General features: G+C 42.8%; 1 protein-coding gene and 1 long non-coding RNA gene across 2 annotated transcripts in view; one reads left to right on the top strand and one right to left on the bottom strand.

The window, feature by feature from the left end:
• The window catches only part of LOC110015836 (CD209 antigen-like protein A), a 54,712-nt gene that overhangs the window by 15,078 nt on the left and 14,086 nt on the right, over positions 1-25,548 (top strand). The gene's annotated exons all lie outside the window — the stretch shown is intronic.
• On the bottom strand, positions 12,991-25,516 carry LOC144995416 (uncharacterized). Its single transcript, XR_013658953.1, has 3 exons — positions 25,167-25,516; positions 18,642-18,768; positions 12,991-13,266 (listed from the first exon to the last, which is right to left on the bottom strand). It is a non-coding gene; the product is annotated as an uncharacterized LOC144995416 (long non-coding RNA).

The raw sequence follows: 25,548 nt of genomic DNA on the forward strand, positions 1-25,548 counted from the left end.
CAGATGAGTTCTGGGCCATAACACAACGGAGTGCCACCTCCAACTTCTGGTTGGCTCGTTCTGCTTGCGCGATAGACTGAGGATGATAGCCTGAGGAAAGGCTAGTAATGGCCCCAAGTGCAGAACAGAAGGCTTTCCATACTTGGGAAAGCCTTGGGGAAATGGGAAATAAATCGAGAACCTCTGTTGGAAACCATGTCGGCGGGGATTCCATGGTATCTGAAGACGTGACTGACAAGAATATTGGCGGTTTCCAAAGCTGTTGGAAGTTGAGGCAGGGGAATGAAGTGAGTAGATTTAGAGAACCGATCGATTACAGTGAGGGCAACAGTGTTGTCATGAGTTGATGGCAGACCGGTTACAAAATCCAAGGCAATATGAGACCAAGGAGGTGGACAAAGGGTGGAGAAGACTGCTTGTTTTTCCTTTTTGCGAGCATCCGAACGAAGACACTCTCAAAGCGGTTGCGTTGTTTTAAACTAAGTAGTTTGGCTTCGCAGGGCTTCATCCTCACGACGTGGTTGATCAAAAACTAGTTTCAATTTTTCTAGGAATCTGTTGAATGGTACCTGAGAAATGGGGTTGGAGGTTAAGTATGCCTGAGCCCATCTCATAGCTTTGTTGCGTAACGAGTTTACTATTAAAGTTATCGTGCTATGATCTGACTGATATTATTAGGGTGCTTGTTGAAAAATTTGTTGGCATTGTCACAAAAATCCTCCACAGTTTTCCACTTCTCTGTGGAAGGGTTCCGGTTGTAAGCGGAAGTTCTCTGATGACGAAGCGGATGCGGCGGCTGCCATGTTTTCTGGTTGCAGAAGTGGAGAGGTACTCATAGGAGTTGCTGTCACGTGACTCGTTACATTTATCAATGCCTGGGGGATGTTGTCAATACGGCAAAACAGATCTTGCTGTGCCGATGCCATCTGGGAAAGCGCGTCAGCCTGATGACCCAAGAGAACTTCTTGTTGGGAAACGGCAAAGCGTAGTCCTTGCGGGTGTGCTGGGTCTGGTGTTTGGCCAGTTTGTTCTGTCATGATCGCTTAGACGACAACAGACCCAAGTGCTGGAACCCAGAATGACAAACACAGGAGATGGAGAGAAAGGATTTATTCAGAGTCAGAGGAGACTGGCAGGGAGTTAACTGGAATGTTGCAGGATAAGGAATCTGCGAGACGTCAAGACAAAGGTGAGATTTTCTTCAGTGGTAAAGTTGAATGGAAACATAGACGAGACGGAGAGCAGTGGAGCTTGGTACTGGAGTGAGCGTGGCTTGGCGTAGTAAGAAGCTGATGTTGAGCGTGGCAGATGACCTGAGCAGCTAGGTGGATTTGAGGTTGCGGGGCGTGGGACTGAACCCAGGTCGGCACCTGTGGATACGGAGGTCTGTAGACAGAACCTGAATTGGAGCTCGGTGTGTGACTAAAATAGTCACTCTAGAGCCCTTTACAGCATGTGTTGGATACCTTTCTGTGAAAATAATGCTGGTTTCACATTTATCATCTCATTTTCTATTTGGTCAGAAACAATATTATCATGTCAATATTTATTTTAGACTTTCAGACTGTCAGTAGTCAAAGCAAATGATCAGATTCATTCTGTTAAGGACCTGAAGAACAAACTAAGATAAGAATATTGGAGAACCATCAACACCACAATACTGAACCCTTTACCTTCATTTAAACTCTTGTTTTGAACCTTTTTCCATGCATAGATCCTCCTGAATGGACTAGTTAAAGTTAGCTGATTTCCAGCATGTGTTGGAATTTATCCAGACTACTTAAGGTTGATATCCGGCTTAAGTCCAGCATAAAAAATATGGAGCAGACAAGATGCAGAATGCATTGAGAAAAAGCCTGGATACAAATCTGTAGTTGTTTAAATGACTTTCCTGACACTTTCTGCAATACAAACGTCCTGTCTAACTTGATCATTTTCCAAAAGACTCTTTTAGCTCAGATTTGAATAAAATGCAATGAGATGAACTACAACTGTGACCTCTATTAATTCTAGCAGGCATTGAAAATCCAAAATCTACACAGGATCTGAATTAATTTCTTCTGATTGGCTGAAAGTTTTCTAGAACCACACAATAGTGTTAACATTATTGACAAAACCTTTTCATAAAGTATTGAATGCAAAACTGTAGTTTAGAAAGTGGAATGCTCTGTGTGTTAATATGTGATTAAACAAAAAAAGAAAACTCAAGTACAAACATAAAAGGATTGGTCTTTGAAGGTTTTTTTGTTTTTAGATCAGTGGGTTAAGTCATCTTCTGCCAATCAGGTCATCATTGGTTTGAATTGTTGGATTAATAGTCAGTGATTTTCCAGTTTCCTTCTAGAATCACTATTTTTGTTTACAGATTTGACTCCTTTCATCCATTTAGACACTTTCATGCACCCATGGAAAGAGGAACCTGCAGACAAGATGGTTCCTCACAACATTTGTGGAAGCAGAAATTATACAACTTACCCTCACGGTAACCCAAAAGTGTTCAGAATTGTAGAAAAAACTTTTAGTAAAGTTTAAAATGGTAAAATAAAAACTGTTAGGGTTACCAGTTCCAATCAAGTTTTTGAGTGATGTGGGGGTAATTCCAGTTCTGGTCCAGGACTTCTGGTTCTGGACGTTGATGTCTGCACCCAGGTCCTCTACAACAGTTTTTTTTAACCTTTTTTGAGCCAAGGCACACTTTAACCTTGACAAAAAAATCCCTCGGCACACCACCATCCAAGAATTGAAAAAAGCATAAACTGTAGTCTGTATTGATGTACAGTCCCCTCCACAATCTTACGTGCATTTTTGTGATAATTGTGGCAGAAAAAGCTGGAAGTTGCAGCTGTTTTTTTCTGAAAGAAGTAATAAAAGTTAAGTTAGTTTTTAGTAATAATTTGAAACTAAATTATTTGAAATTTTACCCTGATAGTTGTTTGTTGCTTCAGTTTATTAATTATTAATTATGTAATCTCATGAAAAACCAAATCTATTCTTTCTGAAAAGTGATTTATTTTTGAAGTGTTAGTGCAAAGGCAACTGTAATTTTTGAGCAATATGATCACAACATGTTTGATAAATTTTACACAAAAATACTGACATTATATTTATATTTTCTGTGGCTAGACAAAAAGTGAAAATGTTGAAGTTTTATTATGGCCCGCAGTAGTAGTCACTGACTGCAAGGACCATATTGTTTTCGCAGTTGGAATGACTTCGCCGCGTTTCAGCGAGAATGTGGCCCCCGCCGCATGATCGAAAAGTCACCAAAATGTGCACACACCTGGGATGAATTGCAAATGAATTTTCCACAAAGTCAACGTCACCCCCCCGAAGACGATGACATCACGGCCAGCGATCCTGTCAAAAAAATGAATGGGCCGAAAATTGCGTATAGGGCCAAACAAAATGTACTTCAAAATACAGTTACAAAACCAAAACACACATGTTGGGGATATCCCAAAAAAGTTTTTAAATCATTATGGGACGGCCACACGACCTACGGCTTGGTGGCCATTTTGTGACGAACTCTGAGAATTGGGGATTTTTGTGTTTTCCCACGATACGGGAAAACGGCACTTTTGTTTGAGCAATTTTACGCAATTGCACACATTTGCTGCCAGCTCCAGTCTACAAACACCACAGAAGTGTCGTTGACCTTTGACCTTGGGAAAAGGCTGCCATCTGTAATTTTCTCAAAAAAGCAACTTTAGCACCAGATATTAAAGCGAAAATTCGTCGTTTGGAATTTTCATCAATCGTCTCGTAACTTTTCAGGCATCAACGACCAGCTACTATGGACAAAACGTTGGAATTAGAAGTTGTAGATTTTGAACGACGTGGGCGTGGCGAGCTGGCAAAGTGGAGCACTGTTATAAGCTAGCAAAAGTGGAGCACTGTTATAACTCTTATGTTTTTCAATGGAATACTGTGAAATTTGATTGCATGCATTAATGCCTGAAACTTAAAACATTGAAAATTACTGAATATGGACATATAAGGAATGTGGGCCTGGTTAGCATAAAACCACTGTTTCTAAGGACCACAAAATTGTGCTTGTTCCGATCTGTCTTAAATTGACGTCGATCTGTTTGTCTTCTCAAGGCGACCAAAACATAAAATGGTTGCTATGGAGATAAAATCAACAGAAAAGCTGCCATTTTGTAAAAAGTGTTTTTTTTTTAACTAGATTATGACATATTGCTCTCCCCAATGGAGCAATGTGTTTTTCTGAGTCAGTTGATGATGCTGATTGCTAAGCTAGCACTTTTAGCTATGTTAGCATAGCTAGCATAGTTGGCATAATTAGCATTTTGAGCAATGTGTTTTTCTGAGAGAGTTGATGATGCTGATCGCTATGCTAGCACTTTTAGCCACATTAGCATAGTTAGCAAATCCAGCTTTAACCAGCCTTGATGAAAGGTGGGCGAGGAGGGCGGTGAGGGCGGCGGTGGTGCCATACAACGCCGCTTGTGGCTTTAATTCATTTTTCTTTTGTCTTAATCAAAGAGGAAGTTGAAAACTTCAACAAAAATGTTTGACACCAGATTTTGTGGAAAATACCAGCTACAGACGAACATTAGCTGGTATTTTCGTCTGAACTGAGAGACTTTATGAGCAGAATCTAAACAAGGAAATGAAGATTTTTACCGCTTCTAATTGGTCAGACTGATGACGTGTGATTAAGCCTCCAAGAATGATTGGTGGAGACAGTTAAAGGGGCGGACTTTTCCGTAGCCGGCTAAATCGCGGTACGGTCATTCCTATGAAAGTGTCTTTAATACAATCAAATGAACACAAAGAAAAAAGTATTTTTATGATCTTTTATATTCCTGAGTGATCAGTGTTTTATCAGGGCCTATTTGGATGAACACAGAGCTGATATCCTGGAGATGATAAATGTTTTCAGATCGAAGAAAATGGGTAATTTCCCAAAGTACACCTGACCATCTCCCATGGCACAGCGGTTGAAAAACACCGCTCTAGACCATGACAGCAAAACACGAGGGTCAGTGTTTTGCCAAAGGACATTTGAACACATGTGCAGGCAGATTGGGAATCAAACCTGCCTAAACTGCTCCACCTCTGCATCATGACCAACCCCCCCACCAAAGTGAAGATTGCTACGTATCTGTTGAAGGCCATGTGATTGTTCATTTAAGTAGTCATTAAAAAATGGAGTTCTACTTCTACTTCTACTGTCTTTTAGGCATCAACAAAACTCTTTGGGATGAAATAAAACAGCGGAAATATCTGACTGAAGGTGAGAAAAAACTTAAAACTAATGGATTAAAAAAATTTTATGAAAAAAAAAACGGATTATATCAGTTTGTTTGGATCATGTTTACATTTGAACTTAACTTGAAAGTTTTGGAAGAAAATACAGATGAAACCAGAAAGTAAACCCTGCAGGATTTTTGTAAATCAGTCTTTGAAGGAAAACGGTGTCCTGAAGGATGGAGGAGATTTGGATGCAGCTGCTACTATGAATCCACTGGAAAGAAAAGTTGGACTGACAGCAGGAGTTTCTGTCAGTTTGCAGGATCTGATCTGGTGGTGGTAAACAGCAAAGAGGAACAGGTGGGTGTGTTCACACTAGTTCATTCCAGCTTCTTGTGTCTTGGATTCTCCACCTGTATGTGTGCTGCTGTTGTCTGGATGCTGATGGATTCCAGCTGAAATTCTCCTCAACAACTCAGATTTGATGTTTGTCTTTCAGCAACATTTCAAAGAAACGTTGTGATGGAACACAGAAACTCTTTTTCCCACTTCTAATGTCTTCAATTCCAAATAGGCTAAACTGGGATTCAGTAGAAATGGACTGTTGGCCCTGAAGACAAAACAAGAAGCAAAAACTAAATGAACAGAAATCTGCATCAAAGAAAGTCAGATTTTGTTCCTCAGATGAACTTTCTCTCAGTTTTTAGGACAGTTATCCAGAACAGATGAATCCTAAAGACCAGACATTTTTTTACTGGACATTTAGTGTGAAAGGAAACCAAGATGGAGAGAATGTATTAAGAAAGAACATTTTCTTTGTTTATCAGGATTTTCTTTCTACATTGAATCAGAATGCAACATCCTGGATCGGTCTGTATGTTCAATGGTCATCATGGAAACATGAATGGAAATGGGTGGATGGATCACCACTGACAGAAACGTAAGGCTTTGTTTCTTTTACAGCGTTACTAAATTCATTCTTTATGACTGAGCCTGAATGTAAATGTGTAAAATCTTTTAAAAACTACAGAAAATGTTTGTAACATCATAATTCAAACCAGTTTATGAACTGAATTTAGACCAGAGGTAAACAGAATGTTTTATCACAGGTTCTGGGATGAGAGGATTTCAAAAGATCCGAACAACTACTACTTTGCAGTGTCCTTAAATGCTAACGGGAAATGGACACAACAGGACAAAGCAAACAACAAAAACTGGATCTGTGAGAAATACACAAGATTCTGAATCTTTCTGTTCCTGAGCTGTGCATTGATTTAACTGTTTAGTAATGTAACTACAAACATGTTTTATCTTTTTTATGTCTTTTGTGTACTTCTACAAACTAGTGCTTAAAGGAAGGTTGTATTTTAGTTTCTGGTGAATTGTTCAGAGAAATGAAGGTGTCATCTATCAACAACTTAATCACATTAAAATATCAGTTAAAAATGACTCAGATAAACAGAAAACTGTAATGAATGACATGAAAACGAGCCAACTTAGAGCAGCAGTTCAGACTCAGGTTTGGTCTGTAGCAAATAACAAACAGCTTCCACAAAATCAACTGAAAAGTTACATCTAGAAAGGGAAGTAAATGTTTGGAACATTTTTCTGTATTTTCTATTGATTTTGGATCTTTATTAAAATAATTTATGATTGAAAAGTGTCTTATGTCTTAATATATTCCTGGTTCTGATTTTGGTCTTTGTTTTATTTTTGAAAAATGTACTGAATTACTGATTTTTCTTTGAAGCAACTACTTATTTCTTAGCCAACTTAACTAAATATATTAGAGGTAGCATGCATGTCCAATCAAAGTTAAAGTCCATTTTTTGCATGAAATTCTGGTTTTAAGCTAAAAGAACAATTTGTATGCTTAGATTGATGTAAAGCATTGCAGTTTCCTTTTCGCACTCAAATATTCTTTTCTTTCTAAACAGACATAAAATCTTTTTTTTTTTTCCTATTTTATTCTTTTCTTATGTATTTGGATCTATGGTGGGTTTCAGGCTGTCAGTGGAGATGCATTATTTATCTGAATGTTTAAAAGCGATGAGGTCATCTTTTACTAACGTTGTTGGATGCAGAAATGTGTTGTTTAGTCATTTTTGTGTCTGAAGTGTTGTAGCAGCACCAAGCAGGAAGGTGGAAACCAGCCTGGTCTCATTAGTGTGTTTGCTGTGCTGCATTACAGGAGGAAAAGCACAACTTCTTTTGGTACTTTTGGAAACTTCTCTGTCATTCTGAAAGCTGCTGAGACTTTGCACTGAGGACAGGTCAGTGAGGTCAGTGATGGCGGTGCGCACAGACGCAGTGGCTCTGTGCTCTCCTTTTCGGTGCTTTTCATGGCGATTTTTCTGTGAGGTATTACTTGTTTGGACTACATCCTGCTGGGCAAACAACATCTACAGCCGGCATGAGCTCCTAAAGTTAGGACTACAAAGGGAACAAGCAGCTGACTTTTTCCACTCTCATAACATCCCGAAGGATATCACCAGGACCCCGGGCGCCCCGTCGATTACCATCCCCACAGGGAGGAGGAGGAGGTGACGTAGGGACAGAAGGCAAAAATGGGGGTGTATTGGCGAAGCTGCGTAAGAGCCAAAAAAGGCCACCGATCCCTAGCATTATTCTTGCTAATTTACGTTTCCTTGGAAACAAAATGGACGAACTAAAGCTTCAGGTGGCAACAAACAGGATTGTCAAGGACTGTTGTGTTTTGATCTTCACTGAGACCTGGCTTCATTCATCCACACCGGACGCGGCTATCGAGCTAGCAGGCCGCACGGCACATCGCCACGACAGGAGCGGCGACTCCGGTAAGAGCAAAGGAGGGGGACTGTGCATATATATGTGAACAATAACTGGTGCACCAACTCCAAGACTGTAGCCAGTCAGTGCTCACCGGATATGGATATGTGACTGTCAGATGCAGACCTGTTTATCTTCCAAGAGAGTTCACTGTGGTCAAGGCAACTGTTGTGTATATACCACCAGATGCTAATGCTAACTCTGCACTGGGACTCCTGCATAGCATGATTAGCAGCTTTCAAGACAAGTATCCTGAGGCTGTAAATATTATTGCTGGAGATTTTAACCATGCTGAATTAAAGACTATGGTACCTATGTTCTATCAGTGTGTGAAATGTGCCACCAGAGTAGATAAGACATTAGATAAGGTTTACTCCAACAAAAAACATGGCCACAGAGCTATACAGCTCCCACACCTGGGCCAGTCAGACCACATGTCTCTGCTCCTAGCCCCAGCATATACATATACCCCCCCTCAGGAAAAGGGATCCTACCTAAAGAATGATTATTAAAACTTGGCCCGAAGGTGCCTCCCACCAGCTGTAGGATTGCTTTGAGAGAACTAACTGGGAGATTTTTGACCACCCAGACCTGGAGGAGCACACAGCAGCAGTCATGTGCTATATCAACCACTGCACAGACACTGTTACTGTGGACAAGTGCATCTGAGTGTACCCAAACCAAAAACCCTGGATGACCAGAGAGGTCCAGCAACTGCTGCGGGAGAGGAACACAGCCTTCAGGTCCGGTGACAGGAACCTGTACAGCTCTGCCAGAGCAAACCTAAAGAGAGTCATCCGACAGGCCAAACTGGACTACAAACAGATGATTGAGGACAACCTCAGCACAAACAACACACGGCAGGTGTGGCAAGGGATCCAAAATCTAACCAATTACAGACCAAACCTTGCTGTTGTTGATGGGGACGTTTCACTGGCAGAGGAGCTTAACCTCATCTCTGCCCGCTTCGAGGTGGAGTCCACCAGAGACAGCTGCATTACAGGCATCAGCCAACAACGGCCCCTCCCTCAGGGTGAAGGAACATGAGGTGAGGCACTCGCTGAGGTCTGTGAACCCGAGGAAGGCTGTCGGACCTGATGGCATCACTGGTCAGGTGTTAAAGGACTGCACGGACCAACTCTGGGGGTCTTTACCAGGATCTTCAATCGGTCCTTACATCAGTCCATTGTCCCGCCCTGCCTCAAATCCCCAACTATTGTCCCTCTGCCGAAAAAATCCACAATCAGAAGCCTTAAGGACTATAGCCCCGTTGCCCTGACCCCGATTATCACAAAATGCTTTGAAGAACTGGTACGTAATCCCATTACCTAATGCCGTTCATCAACACTGGACAGCTACCAGTTTGGATACAGGGTGAACAGGTCCACAGAAGATGCCATCACCACCACTCTCCACACTGCTTTGTCCCATCTGGAGCAACCGGGGAGCTACGTGAGGCTGCTGTTTGTGGATTTCAGTACCGCCTTTAACACCATCCTTCCTCACAGACTTGTTTCCAAACTAGAGGCCCTCGGACTTCCCGCCTCCAAATGCCTCTGGATTTTGGACTTCTTGACAGTCCGCCCCCAGAGGGTTATAGTAGGGTCCCACATGTCGACAGCTCTCACCCTCAGTACTGGCTCCCCACAGGGCTGTGTGCTGAGCTCCCTGCTCTACACCTTTTACACACAAGACTGCACCTCCACCCACCCCAGCAATACCCTCATTAAGTTTGCTGATGACACCACAGTGGTGGGGCTAATCTCTGGAAATGATGAGTCTGCTTACCGGGCTGAAGTGGAGCGGCTTTGTATCTGGCGTGGAAAAAACAATCTGATCCTCAACACAACAAAGACCAAGGAACTGGTGGTGGACTAGGAGGAACAAAACAGACATTCAGCAACTGTTTATTGGTGGAGATTGTGTGGAGAGGGTGGCTGCTTTCAAGCTCCTGGGCGTCACCATTGAGCAGGACCTGGCCTGGAGCGCCAACACCACTGCTCTGGTGAAGAAGGCCCAGCAGAGATTGTACTTTCTCAGTCTTCTAAAGGAAAATTACCTGAGTGAGAAACTGCTAGTGTCGTTGTACCGCTGCTCAATAGAGAGTATTTTAACATACAGTGTCAGTGCCTGGTTTGCCAGCTGCGGCCAGGAAAGCTCTCCAGAGGGTCACCACGAGAGCACAGAGGATCATCGGCTGCCCTCTCTCATCCCTGGAAGGACTGTGCAGTTCCTGCTGCCTAAAAAAGGCTCGGAACATTCTGCAGGATCCATCAGACCCCGAACATTCTCTGTTTGAACTGCTGCCTTCAGGCAGAAGATACAGGACAATTAAAACAAGGACAAACAGATTAAAAAACAGCTTTTATCCAAGAGCCATCGTGGCCTTAAACGCTGCTAAATAAGGTTAATTTATTAAGGGAAGCTTCATTGCTGGAGAAGGTGTAACCTACTGACGTTTTACATTGTCTTATTTCCCAGTTTTACTTTTATTTTTATGACCTATTTATTCCACCAAAAAATTGCACTGTAATTTCGTTGTACAATGTACAATGACAAATAAAGATATTTCTATTTTCAAAATAGGAGGAGGAACAAATGTGAATCAACATTAGTGGAGGTGGGATTATCAAAGTTCACTTCTTCCCACTCCTTTAGAAACACTTCTAGAAACTTTTGGACAAACTTCATATTTAATGGATTCCATGTGTCATGTTATCCATGTAAAAGTGCAAATATGTCTGTTTAGGATTAAGAATCATTCTAATGGCATCATTTACATGTGTGTGAGACTGGATAGAAATAGATATCCAGAAATAGATATCCATGATAGAAATAGATAGAAATAGATATCCATGCTTAAAAAAGCTCTCTATCACCACCTGGTGGTGACTTACAGAGTAATGTTTTACCATGTTGCCATAAATGTCATCTTGGTCCAACTACTCAAAGATCAACCCACCTTCACCATATCTGAACCAGTAGTGGGTTGTGTGGGTTGCTGTTGGGTCACAAACAACAACAAAAAACTAAACTAAGTTTAGTAAACTCCAAGCAGTTTTTATTTGTACCAGTTTCTTGTTGTTTTTTTACTTGTCCTTTCCAACAGCTGAGCAGAGAAATGAGAGCTGAAACTCCAAGAAACGTTGAAAACCATACACTAATATACTGTGGGGGGGTCATGAACAGAAATAAAAAGAGCTGTGGATGATCATCAACATGAACCCGGGGGGTATTCCAGGAAGCATGTTTAAACTAGCCTGACTTTAAGCCTGAACTCCGGCTGAAATCCACCTGAACTTGCTTACTCTGGGTATGTCAGTTCCAAAAGACCGGATGTGAGTTGGCGTAATTACGTTCGACTTGGTAACCCTGGGTTAATGCTCGTGCACAGCAGGTACATAAAGACATTCTCAATGGATCTCCTATTTCCGGAGTCACCATGGAAACGCGTGGGAAAAAAAAGAAAGCGCTATACTTCAATGAGACGGAGTCTGAGATTATAATGATGGCGTATGACGATTATACATCCATCAAAAAAGTAACACGGCTGTGTCATCAAAAGAAAGAGTTTCTGCTTGTCGTAGAAGAACCGACAAAGTAAACACACGACTTTCTGATCAATTGTGGTATCATACATTAAGAATGACATTAACGTTAACAACGAACAATAACAATGTAATGAATATTGCTTCGAAGATCAGTCACCATTGCCAAACATAACATATTAACATAGAAAATAAAGAATAGAGGGGGGAAAAAAGAAACAATGAACATAAAACACAAATAAATAAAAACATAACTAAAATAAAATAAAGGAACATAGAAAAAATCTAAATAGTCTAATACTAGTTAAGTTAGGGGTACTTGTGAAGTTTGTATTTCTGAACAAAACTAAGCAATTTCAAGCCATTCTTCTTTTTCATATAATGAAGTGATTGAAAGTAAAAACAGAGGTCTTTATTAAATGTTATGAAAAGTGGTTTGGGCTTCAAAACTTGACCTCACCAAGATGGCGGTGCTCTCCTCCCATGAGGAACCACGTGATGTCTCCTCTAGTGATATAACTCATTGGAAGGACCCCGAAGGACCCCGAGAACATCCGGCAACCCGAGAACATCCGGTACCCACACCGTCCAGACAGGCAAAGGGGATGGTATCCCACAATCTATTGCGGTGCCGATCTAACAGCAGCACCAAAGTTACACCCACTTAATTGAATTAATTTGAATGAAAGTAAAATAAATGTCTGATAACTATGTGTTATTTTTAAACTGACTTAACAAAAAAAAAAAGATTTTTAATTATCTTAACTGAAGCAAATAATTAAGTTAGATCAAAGTGAAAAAAAAAACATCCATATGTGGTCTTATCACCCTCTCACAACAGAATAAAGTATTATCTGAGCTTCTTCATCCACTAAATCATCTTCAAATGGACACGCCATGCTGCTTCACCTCTCTGTAAACAATTAACCTTCAACTAAACCTGCTCCAGAGCAGGTTATGTTCAGAGCATGAGTTGCTATGGCAACTTGACATACCCTGAAACATACCTCCATTTATGGAACCGAAAGCTGAGGTTATCAACTTCCTTAGCCTCAATCTTACCGTGGGAGCTAGCATAACCTGCTTTCTGGAATATCCCCCTGGAGGAGTCATGCTCCACAGAACCACAACAAAGGTGTTATTTCTAAAGCTTAAAGACTCTTTTCTTGATGATTTCTTAACCATTTGACACCTATATTTATATCCAATTATGAAAAAAATGTTTTCATATCCAAGTAAATGCTAAATAAAGTTAGAAAATACATATATCAATCTAATAATGACTGACAGAACTAATAAACCACTACATGAACTAAAACAACACTGTAAACACAGAGCTCAGTGGGATTGTCCTTTCAGTGGAGAAAGTGTGTGCTGCTTTAGTCTTACAGTTGTTGTTTTTGTGTGGGCACAGATGAATGTGACACTCTTTTGAGTCTGGCTCTTTTATTGTGAAAATCCTCATTGCTGATGTTCATTTTCCACCACTGGTCCGTTTCCTTCAGCGTCTGTATGGACTTCCTGTGCAGACATGACTCTGGCGGCACGTCAGCGGTTCTTTCTCCTGCACTGATGTTCATCAGACAGGAGGAGCTGCTGGGTTCTCTCCTGCAGCTTCAGCACCAGTGGGATGTGATGTAAACGATGCGTCTCACCAGAGTCTTCATCCCTGCTGCTGGTTTCACCACAGAGCCTAGAAAAAAGAAAATCAATCTAGAAAAGAGCAGCATTTTATCTATTTTATGTCTTTACACAGCTGCACAAGGGACGTTTGCAGTCGCGTTTGAATTAGCTGGATGGACAGGACTCCGGAGTGGGGGGCTTTGCGGCTTGGCAGCGGTGGATCCCCCCACACTGGTGACCTCCTATTTTACCTGCAGCACACACACAGCACTCCCACACCTCCATACATGGGTGGGGTCGGGGGGGGGCGGCCGGTCTTCACCCGCCTGGTCCTCTCAGGGCGGCCGGGCTTATGGGTGTCCTGTCGGCTGCGGGAGGGGTCGGGCATGCGGCGCTGGGGGTCGGCCGGCTGGGGGGGGGGGTTGCTGCTTGGCGGCGGGGGTAGGGAGGGTAACCAGATGATTGTGAGTATGTGTGTGTGAGTGCATGGGTAGGACCGACCTGGGGGCTGGCTCGCTGGGACCCTCTGGGGCTTTCCCTCCCCATCACAGAGAGGGGAGGGCACTGAGAGGGTTGGGGAGGGGGGGTCAGATATTATGGCGGGGGGGGTGGTAGTGCGTAGGGTTTTAGGGGGGTGGCTGTGGCTGTGTGGCGATCCCTGGGTTGCTAAGGTCGCGGGCCTGGGCTGGCTTGCGGGGACGGGGCGCCGGTCGGGTGGTGGCCGGCTCTTGGGTTCCGGGGGCCCTGGCTTCGTCCCTGGCCTTTGTCTCGGTGTCCGGCGCCCGGTGGCCCCCATGGCTGCCGCCTGGTACGGCTAAGCGCTCCTGTCTTGTGGCCTGGGGGCCGGACACTGGGTTCGCTTGTGCCTCTGGGCACTGGGGGGGCCCCTGTAGGGGGGCCCTCTCTGTGCCTGGCTGGTGGGGTGGGCGGTCCCCTCCTCCTCCCCTCCCGGGCTGCCTGGGTCCGGATGCTGGGGGGGCTTCTGGCCTGGGGGGCTCTCCTCCCCTCTCCTGGTCTGGCTGGGTAGGATCTGGCTCCCTTTATGAACACACGGTTCACGTCGGCAGCATGCATGTATCTCCACCCCCACGTGCACGTGCACACTCCACACTGCTCCCTGTCTGCTTCATCCCTCCTCCTTACCTACAGTGTATTGATGGACAGTTTTTTTTTCTCGCTCATCTTAGTGTCAGATTTTCACCTTTGATGTAACATTCGTCTTTCCAGCAGATCTGGTATAATTGTTACAGCTTAAATTAATAACTTAGTCAAATCAGTGCTTGTATCCCCCACCTTTTCACCTTTCTTCCTTTTACTCTCTTCCACCCTCCCCTCACATTCTTCCCCTCTCCCTCCCCACACACACTAAATGTAACAAATAAATAAAAAATAATACGACAAAAAGGGGTTTATACAAATCTACACTCTAGTTTCTTGAAGCTATATAACCTCTTTTTGTGATAGTAAAACCTGTCCAACACAAAAAGCCTTCAGCTCTAATCTGTTTGCTCAGCTGTTGGACAGAACAAGTTAAAAAAAAAAAAAAAAAAAAAAAAGAATTAGCTGGATGGAGAAGTAACACCTAAAAGTCGGAGGCCTGTTGCTTAACCAAATATACACCAAATGAAGAAGCGATGTGAGGTGTTGTTTACAAGTGAGAAGGGCATGGCATGCAAGATTGACAGGCTGACAGGCTTAGCCTCAGCTAATGCTTTGGTAACAAATAGAACTGCCACTGGGGAGGCATCGGCACAATGTTCAAGATTTCATGATTTTTGTAAAATGATTGATATGGTCATGAATGTAGACGGTGGCAGTCAGGTAGCCTTTGTTTCATAAAAAATCAATTGTCTTAAAAAGAAACTGGGTGTTGTGATTATTGTCTATGATGGGTTTTGAAAAATAAAGTGTCCTTGCCTGTCTGACAGCATGGTTGGAGATTTTTAGGTATCTTTGGATTCAGTTTCAGTGTTTTTGTTTTCAGCTAAATCGATGGCAAACTTCCATCTGTCAGTAAAATCATCAGTCAGAGAATCGCAGGACAATGGTAAAATCTGAGCTGGAGCTTGTTTTAAATTGTCAATAAAGTTTTAAGTTAAACTTTGAGACTTTGCACTGAGGACAGGGGGGTATTCCAGGAAGCATGTTTAAACTAGCCTGCCTTTAACCCTGAACTCTGGCTGAAATCAGCCTGAACTTGCTTACTCTGGGTATGTCGGTTCCAAAAGACCGGATATGAGTTAGCGTAATTACGCTTGACTTGGTAACCCTGGGTTAATGCACGTGCACAGCAGGTACATAAAGACATTCTCAATGGATCGCCGATTTCTGGAGTCACCATGGAAACGCGTGGAGAAAAAAAGAGAGCGCCATATTTCAGTGAGACGGAGTCTGAGATTAATGACGGCGTATGAAGATTATATGTCCATCAAAGTAAAGTAATATGGCTGCATCATCAAAAGAAAGAGTTTCTGCTTGTAGTAGAAGAACAGAGAAAGTAAACGCACGACTTTCTGATCTTATTTCCATTTTCATGTGACGCATATATATATATATATATATATATATATATATATATATATATATATATATATATATATATATATATATATATTTATAACTTATTCAATTTTGCCAACTTAAATGAATTATTTCTATTGGTAACAAGTAATTGAGTTAAATGTATTCAATCTAATTTCTTACGTCTATAAAACTCAATAGTTGTTAATACAACTCAAATTCACATATTTATTTAACTAAATGTCATATTACTCCAATTCAATTAATCTTTTTTCCATCTTAATGAATTATAATTCTTGAACTGTCATATGTCTAAGTTTGAGCCGGCAGATCCTCATTTTTAGAACAATGAAAAGAACAAAAGAGTATAAGCTTTGTGTATTCATTCATTTACAAATTTTCCAAAATCCACAATATACAATGATCTGTATGGGTGCTATATAAACTCATCATCCTCTCCCTCCCTCTCCCTCATGGGGCATTGACTTCAGCAAAGTAAAACAAAATAACTCTGCAAAACACGGTAAAACACAGTAAAACAGCTAAATAACTAAACACATTTGGTCAAAAACCCACACTTAAACCCAAATCCGTCCAGACAAGAAAAGGGAATGATATCCCACAATCCCTTACACCTACTTGATTGAATTAATTTGAATGAAAGCCAAATAACTGTCTGAAAACTATATGTTATTTTTAAACTGACTTAACAAAAAAAAAAAGGTTTTTAATTATCTTAACTGAAGCAAATAATAAAGTTAGATCAAAGTAATAAAGTTTATCTTTCCAACATCCATACGTGGTCTTATCATCCTCTCATGGTGGAAAAAGTATTATCTGAGCTTCTTCATCCACTAAATCATCTTCAAATGGACACGCCATGCTGCTTCACCTCTCTGTAAACAAACTAACCTTCAACTAAACCTGCTCCAGACCAGGTTATGTTCAGAGCATGAGTTGCTATGGCAACTTGACATACCCTGAAACATACCTCCATTTCTGGAACTGAAAGCTGAGGTTATCAACTTCCTTAGCCTCAAACTTACCGTGGGAGCTGGCATAACCTGCTTCTGGAATACCCCCCAGGTCAAAAGAGGAGGAGGAACAAATGTGGATCAACATTAGAGGAGGTGGGATTATCAAAGTTCACTTCCTCCCTCTCCTTTAGAAACAATTCTAGAAACTATTGGCCAAACTTCATATTTAATTGATTTAATGTGTCATGTTATCCATGTAAAAGTGCAAATATTTTTATGATTCAGAATCATTCTAATGGCATCATTTACATGTGTGAGACTGGATAGAAATAGATATCCAGTAAATGGATGTTTCAATACATCAAATAAATAAAAACTAAATATTGTAAATTTATATTCATGTCATAACAAAGTTAATTGTAAATGAATTTTTTTATTGCAATTCTTCCAGTCTTTGTAGATTAATTTACTCTGACAGCAGAACATTCAAGTTCCCTCCAAAATAAATGATGCAGCAGATTTACTTGCAGTTGTGAAAATGAAGAACTTTGTTTCTGAACAGGAACTAAGTACTGCTGTGCATGAAAAAGAAAAGAATGTGTTTTAAACTTAATGATCAACAGTTCTGATAATAGATCTAATAATACTTTTTCTTTGTCATCTCATGTCTGCATTTGGGAGGATTGATAAAACACATAGACTCTCTGAATTTAGTGTCATGTCAGGAAAAATGAGTTTAACTATTTATAAGATCACCTCATTAAAAAATAAAAATGTAAAAAAGCTAAATAAAATATATTCAAGTCATAAGTTGACTGTAACTGAATGTTTGTGTTGAACTTCTTCCAGTGGTTGTTGTTGATTTGAATGGGAGTCTCTCTGCAGCATCAGTGCATGAAAGAGTGAATGACATGAGTGGAGTTTGTTCTGCTGCTACTTCCTGAATGTTTGCAGTTCAGAGCTGACTGCTTTCATCAGGAAACAGTGAAGTCTGCTCAGTTAGTTTGATCTCTAAAGATGTCCACACAAACTGAAGCTGCAGCAGATTGGAGAGGGAAATTTAGCAGAAATCTTCATCCAGATGGAAGAGAACAAAGTGAGGTGGAGATGTTAGATGATGAAGAGCAGCACTCTGATCATGGATTACAACAAACTGGTGAGCAGAAAAACTTCAGACTAAATACTACAATATTATTTCATACCAACCCCAAATCATTTGGACCAAATCACTGTTATTTCTCTGATATTTGGATTATTTAGTAAAACAATGACATTTGGAAATGTAGATTCTAAATAATCATCATGTTCAAATAAAGAACTTCACTTTTTGTCCTTCTAGAAAGAGACATTGCTGCAATACTGTTCAGTCAGGAAGAAATTGTAGCATGCATGACAACGGTTTGAATAGAATTCTGGAAATAAACTAAATCTGCTTTTTAGAAAATCAGAAGCAGAAGAATCTTCAAGCTGAGAGAAGAAACTGTTTCAGAGTTTTCAAGTTTTCTCTGGGAGTTTTCTGTTTTCTGATTCTGGCTGGACTCATGACTCGCCGTAAGAATTGAACATTTTATTTCTAACATCTAATATTCAGTTTTTAAGTCATTCTATCTTTTTGTGGTTTTTAAATGTATTTGTTGTTGTCAAGTCGGTTTTCTTATAGATACAGTAGAAATAAACACTAACAGTAATTTAATTGTTACTATGACAACAATGTCTTACAGAAATCATGAAATAATTTCTTTTTATTTATATCAAAGTGATTCTGTTACAGATCTGCTGGTGTCTTTGGAAAAGAACAGACTGAAAACCAGTAACAATCACCTGCAGACTGAGCTTTCAGGTAAAATAGATTTCTAAATATTTAGTCAAAATGTTGAACAAACTGTTTCTAAAAATGAGTTCTTAAATTATCTTTTAGCAGACCCTTTTTGTTTATGTCATATCGTACCTCACATGTTTCGGCGGAAGACGTTCCGCCTTCGTCAGAGTCGTCATCAGGTGGTAGTGTGTGACGTCTTTAAAAACAGATGGTTGTGACTGTAGCAACATCCTCCATTTAAAACCATCTAGACCATCTAGATGACAAAACAAACGATGACAAAACAAACAGTGTCTGATAAAAATAATTTAAGAACTTAGTTAAATATTGTAGACACAATGAACCTTATTGAATTGTTTCTAAAAATGTCTTTTGGGATTTTGGCCTGCAGCTACTGCTTCGGCTAACCAGGCCTCCCCCACCTCAGCTTCCTGGGCTACAGATAAAACTAACCAGGCCTCCCCCACCTCAGCTCCCTGGACTATAGCTGTAGCTAACCAGGCCTCCAACACCTCAGCTCCCTGGACTATAGCTGCAGCTAACCAGGCCTCCCCCACCTCAGCTTCCTGGGCTACAGCTGTAGCTAACCAGGCCTCCCCCACCTCAGCTTCCTGGGCTACAGCTAAAACTAACCAGGCCTACTCTACCTCAGCTCCCTGGGCTCCAGCTCCAGCAAACCAGGCCTACTCCACCTCAGCTTCCTGGGCTACAGCTGTAGCTAACCAGGCCTCCTCCACCTCAGCTCCCTGGGTTACAGCTGCAGCCACAACTAACCAGGCCTCCTCCACCTCAGCTTCCTGGGCTACAGCTGCAGCTAACCAGGCCTCCTCCACCTCAGCTCCCTGGGTTACAGCTGCAGCTACAGGCCTCCTCCACCTCAGCTTCCTGGGCTACAGCTACAGCTGCAGCTACAACTAACCAGGCCTACTCCACCTCAGCTCCCTGGGCTACAGCTGCAGCTAAACAGGCCTTCTCCACCTCAGCTTCCTGGGCTACAGCTGCAGCTACAACTAACCAGGCCTACTCCACCTCAGCTCCCTGGACTATAGCTGCAGCTAACCAGGCCTCCCCCACCTCAGCTCCCTGGGTTACAGCTGCAGCCACAACTAACCAGGCCTCCTCCACCTCAGCTCCCTGGGCTAAAGCTGCAGCTAACCAGGCCTCCCCCACCTCAGCTTCCTGGGCTACAGCTGCAGCTAACCAGGCCTCCTCCACCTCAGCTCCCTGGGTTACAGCTGCAGCCACAACTAACCAGGCCTCCTCCACCTCAGCTCCCTGGGCTACAGCTGCAGCTAACCAGGCCTCCCCCACCTCAGCTTCCTGGGCTACAGCTGCAGCTAACCAGGCCTCCCCCACCTCAGCTTCCTGGGCTACAGCTGTAGCTAACCAGGCCTACTCCACCTCAGCTTCCTGGGCTCCAGCTGCAGCTAACCAGGCCTACTCCACCTCAGCTTCCTGGGCTACAGCTAAAACTAACCAGGCCTACTCCACCTCAGCTCCCTGGGCTCCAGCTCCAGCTAACCAGGCCTACTCCACCTCAGCTTCCTGGGCTACAGCTGCAGCTACAGGCCTCCTCCACCTCAGCTTCCTGGGCTACAGCTGTAGCTAACCAGGCCTACTCCACCTCAGCTCCCTGGGTTACAGCTGCAGCTAACCAGGCCTCCCCCACCTCAGCTTCCTGGGCTACAGATAAAACTAACCAGGCCTCCTCCACCTCAGCTCCCTGGGCTCCAGCTCCAGCTAACCAGGCCTACTCCACCTCAGCTTCCTGGACTACAGCTGTAGCTAACCAGGCCTACTCCACTTCAGCTTCCTGGGCTACAGCTGCAACTAACCAGGCCTACTCCACTTCAGATCCGTGGGCTACAGCTGCAGCTACAACTAACCAGGCCTACTCCACCTCAGCTTCCTGGGCTACAGCTGCAGCTGCAACTAACCAGGCCTACTCCACTTCAGATCCGTGGGCTACAGCTGCAGCTACAACTAACCAGGCCTACTCCACCTCAGCTCCCTGGGCTACAGCTGCAGCTAAACAGGCCTTCTCCACCTCAGCTTCCTGGGCTACAGCTGCAGCTCCAGCTAACCAGGCCTCCTCCACCTCAGCTCCCTGGGCTCAAGCTCCAGCTAACCAGGCCTACTCCACCTCAGCTTCCTGGGCTACAGCTGTAGCTAACCAGGCCTCCTCCACCTCAGCTTCCTGGGCTATAGCTGTAGCTAACCAGGCCTCCTCCACCTCAGCTTCCTGGGCTACAGCTGCAGCTAACCAGGCCTCCTCCACCTCAGCTCCCTGGGTTACAGCTGCAGCCACAACTAACCAGGCCTCCTCCACCTCAGCTCCCTGGGCTCAAGCTCCAGCTAACCAGGCCTACTCCACCTCAGCTTCCTGGGCTACAGCTGTAGCTAACCAGGCCTCCTCCACCTCAGCTTCCTGGGCTACAGCTGTAGCTAACCAGGCCTCCTCCACCTCAGCTTCCTGGGCTACAGCTGCAGCTAACCAGGCCTCCTCCACCTCAGCTTCCTGGGCTACAGCTGCAGCTAACCAGGCCTCCTCCACCTCAGCTTCCTGGGCTACAGCTGCAGCTAACCAGGCCTCCTCCACCTCAGCTCCCTGGGTTACAGCTGCAGCCACAACTAACCAGGCCTCCTCCACCTCAGCTTCCTGGGCTACAGCTGCAGCTAACCAGGCCTCCTCCACCTCAGCTCCCTGGGTTACAGCTTCAGCTAACCAGGCCTCCTCCACCTCAGCTTCCTGGGCTACAGCTGCAGCTAACCAGGCCTACTCCACCTCAGCTCCCTGGGCTACAGCTGCAGCTAACCAGGCCTCCTCCACCTCAGCTCCCTGGGTTACAGCTGCAGCTAACCAGGCCTCCTCCACCTCAGCTTCCTGGGCTACAGCTGCAGCTAACCAGGCCTCCTCCACCTCAGCTTCCTGGGCTACAGCTGCAGCTAACCAGGCCTCCTCCACCTCAGCTTCCTGGGCTACAGCTGCAGCTAACCAGGCCTCCTCCACCTCAGCTCCCTGGGTTACAGCTGCAGCTACAGGCCTCCTCCACCTCAGCTCCCTGGGCTACAGCTGCAGCTAACCAGGCCTCCTCCACCTCAGCTCCCTGGGTTACAGCTGCAGCCACAACTAACCAGGCCTCCTCCACCTCAGCTTCCTGGGTTACAGCTTCAGCTAACCAGGCCTCCTCCACCTCAGCTTCCTGGGCTACAGCTGCAGCTAACCAGGCCTACTCCACCTCAGCTCCCTGGGCTACAGCTGCAGCTAACCAGGCCTCCTCCACCTCAGCTCCCTGGGTTACAGCTGCAGCTAACCAGGCCTCCTCCACCTCAGCTTCCTGGGCTACAGCTGCAGCTAACCAGGCCTCCTCCACCTCAGCTTCCTGGGCTACAGCTGCAGCTAACCAGGCCTCCTCCACCTCAGCTTCCTGGGCTACAGCTGCAGCTAACCAGGCCTCCTCCACCTCAGCTCCCTGGGTTACAGCTGCAGCTACAGGCCTCCTCCACCTCAGCTCCCTGGGCTACAGCTACAGCTGCAGCTAACCAGGCCTCCTCCACCTCAGCTCCCCAGGACACAATTGTTGGATACAGGACTACCGCAATTAACAAAATTAAACAAGAATAAACATTGTTCCACAAGTTCTATATCAATAACAGACGCAAAAACCTTTTCCTCAACTGCAAAGATCATCAATGCTGCAGTAAAAAAAACAACAGAAAATGTGATTTTTCCAAACACTCAATAATGCAAAAGTTATTGGGGATTCCAGGTCCAAACCAAAAGGAATTCTGCTTGGCCACAATAATGTTTGCAGTATTGTTAATAAAAGCGAGCAAATTGAACATCTGCTAAGTGAATCCAACATTGATATGCTAGGAATATCTGAAAGTTGGCTGACTTCGACTTCACCTACAGCTGCCATTACTATCCCAGGACACAAATTATTCAGAAAAGACAGAGAAACAGGAAGAGGAGGGGGGGTTTTGATTTATATCAAAGATCATTTTAAATGTGAGTTAATTAATTGGCCAGAGGAAACAAGAATAGAATATATAGGTCTAAATGTAACAATTCATTCTACTATGTCTTTTACTGTGATTTGTGTGTACAGGCCTCCTTCCGCCAAGGACATTTTTTTGATCAGTTTGAGTCCATTTTAAATCACTGTAATTCTTCAAGAGAGATTATTGTTATGGGTGATCTAAACATCAATTGGGATAATACACCAGACAGGAAGAAATTAGATCAGCTTGTTGTTAAACACACATTGACACAGATCATAAATGGTCCAAAAAGAATAACAACTTTGTCTACAACTAAAATTGATTTAATATTTACTAACAAACCCGATAGAATTACCAAGACCTTTAAGTTCCTGTCTGGTCTCTCTGACCACAGCTTCATTTTCTGTGTGAGAAAAATCAGCAACCAGCACACAACATGATCAGTCAGAGGGATACCTTACACTATTATTACTAAAAATGTGCAACAGCATTTGAAAAATGATCTTGAACATCTCAATTGGACAAATGTAGTTGAAAACAATAACATCGAAGAAAGCTCAAATTTCCCTGATATGAATGATCAATAACACACTGGAACATTTCTCAAAGAAAGGAGTATCCAAACAATTTAAAGAAAACCTACCATGGATTAATAATGATATTAGAAAATTAATGAGAGAGAGAGACAGTGCATTGAAAAAATCCCTAAAAACCAAAACTACAAGTGACCGTCAGATATTTACATCTCTTAGAAACAAGGTTATTAACCACATGCGTAAAGCAAGGGCAAACTTTTTCATGAATTCAATTATTGAAGCACATGGAAATGGAAAGATTGTATGGAAGCACCTAAATAAGCTATTAGGACGCAAAAAAGAGCATAACACCAGAGAGCTCCAGCTTAAGATAAATGGTGCATTAACAGACAATTTGGATATTATTGTCAACAGTTTTAATAACTTTTTTATTAGTTCAATTGAAGATTTAACGTGGCATCTAAAATGTCTATAGACAATAGTAAGCCAATATTTCATATTAAGGAAATATCTGCTCCTGATGTGCTAAAAATAATCTCATCCCTCAAAAGCTCCAAAGCTAGAGATACATATGGTTTCTTTAGTCATTTTATTAAGCAATATAAAGATGTTCTCGCACACCCAATTGTACATCTGATTAATCTGTCTATTAACCATAGCATAGTGCCAACAACATGGAAAATTGCTAGGGTTATACCTGTTTTTAATTCTGGGGACAAAACGAAACCTGAGAACTACCGTCCAATAAGCATTATACCAATTATCTCAAAAATCTTAGAAAAATGGGTCACAACACAACTAACTACACATCTCAACAACAGTCAAACCTCTCTCCATCCAATGCAGTTTAGCTTCAGAAAATATCACTCCACTGATACAGCCACTTATTATTCCTTTGAAAATGTGAAACAGCTGCTTGACCATGGAGGCTTTGTGGGTGCTGTATTCCTTGATCTGAAACGTGCCTTTGATTCTATTAATCATGATGTTCTCCTTGCAAAGTTATCATATTTTAATTTCAGTGCCCTCTGCTGGATGAAATCATATCTCCATGACAGAAAACAAGCTGTACAAATTGAAAATTCACAGTCATCGTTTCTTAGTTGTTCAGATGGAGTTCCTCAAGGCTCAGTATTGGGGCCACTTCTATTTAGCTTGTATGTGAACAACCTGCCAGATGTATGCAAAAAAACAAAAATACAATTATATGCAGACGATACAGTTCTATATGCTCATGCCAAAACAAAAGCTGAAGCAGCTGTAGTTCTGTCTGGAGCCATGGTTCCAGTCTTTCAGTGGCTCCCAAAGTCATGCTTACATCTCAATACTTAAAAAGACTGTATGTATGTTTTTTTCACGTCAGCCAACAAGGGAAGAACAACCATCTGTAGTGGTCAATGGGGAGCGATTGCAAGTTGTAGAAAAATTCAAGTATCTTGGCGTAATCTTTGACTCAAACTTAACTTTTGAAGATCATGTAAAGAAAATATCCAATATTGTTAAATTTAATCTGTCAAATTTTAAACAAAGAAGGTCTTCTCTGACTACTTAAGCTGCAAAGGTTTATATGCATTCATTGATTTTTAGTCATATAACTTAGTGTCTTACTATATGGTCCCAGACAAACGAAAGCACTTTGAAACCCCTCAAGTCTCTGTTTAAGAGAACCCTGAAAGTTTTATACAAAAAGCCTCTGCGTTTTCATTACTGTGACATTATAACCAAGTATGGCATAATGGATTATGAAATTTATAAAATGTACATGGATGCCTGTCTCATTTTTAAAGTTTTGAATAGGCTGGCCCTTCCCCCTTTGTTAGATCTTATAAGTAAAAAGACAAATGTTGGAATAGGCACCAGGGCTTTAACTCGAGGGGACTGTAATGTTCAAAGGCGCAGGACTAAATTCAGCCAAACAGTGGTGTCAATAAGAGGCACACTGTTATGGCTCCTGTGCTAATTCTGGTATATTTATGTTAATGTCAGGTTGGGGGGCTGTAGTAGCGTGAAGGACCCAAAATGCAGAGACGGGAGCACACAGTTCCAGGCCAAGGGATTTAATTACAAACAAAAGGCGCTGCAGAGCAGGATAACAAAACTAAACTAAACTTACTGTGGCGTGGCGTGGCATGAAACATGGACATGACAGTCAGGGACGAAGAGACATTAAGACATAAGAGACGTTACATGAGAGACATTACGACGTTAGAGACATTAAGACATTAATGGACCAGCACAAGAGGAAGGCAGAGACAAGACTTATATACAGACAGGGCAGACAAGACACAGGTGAACATGATCAGGACAGATTGGGACAAAGGAAGTAAAACTCAAGAACATGACAAGACAGGAAACCTTTCAAAATAAAACAGGAAACAGAACTCAAACATGACAGACCAAAACGGAAAGCAAAAACCAATACAAAAGAAACTCCAACCATGACAGTTAAAGCAGCTGCTGAAACATTGTTTAATATGCACTGTCCTAATTCAAAT

This window comes from Oryzias latipes, chromosome 11 (genome assembly GCF_053564925.1).
Source record: "Oryzias latipes strain Hd-rR chromosome 11, Olatipes_Hd-rR_3.1".
In the NCBI taxonomy this organism is placed as follows: Eukaryota; Metazoa; Chordata; class Actinopteri; order Beloniformes; family Adrianichthyidae; genus Oryzias; species Oryzias latipes.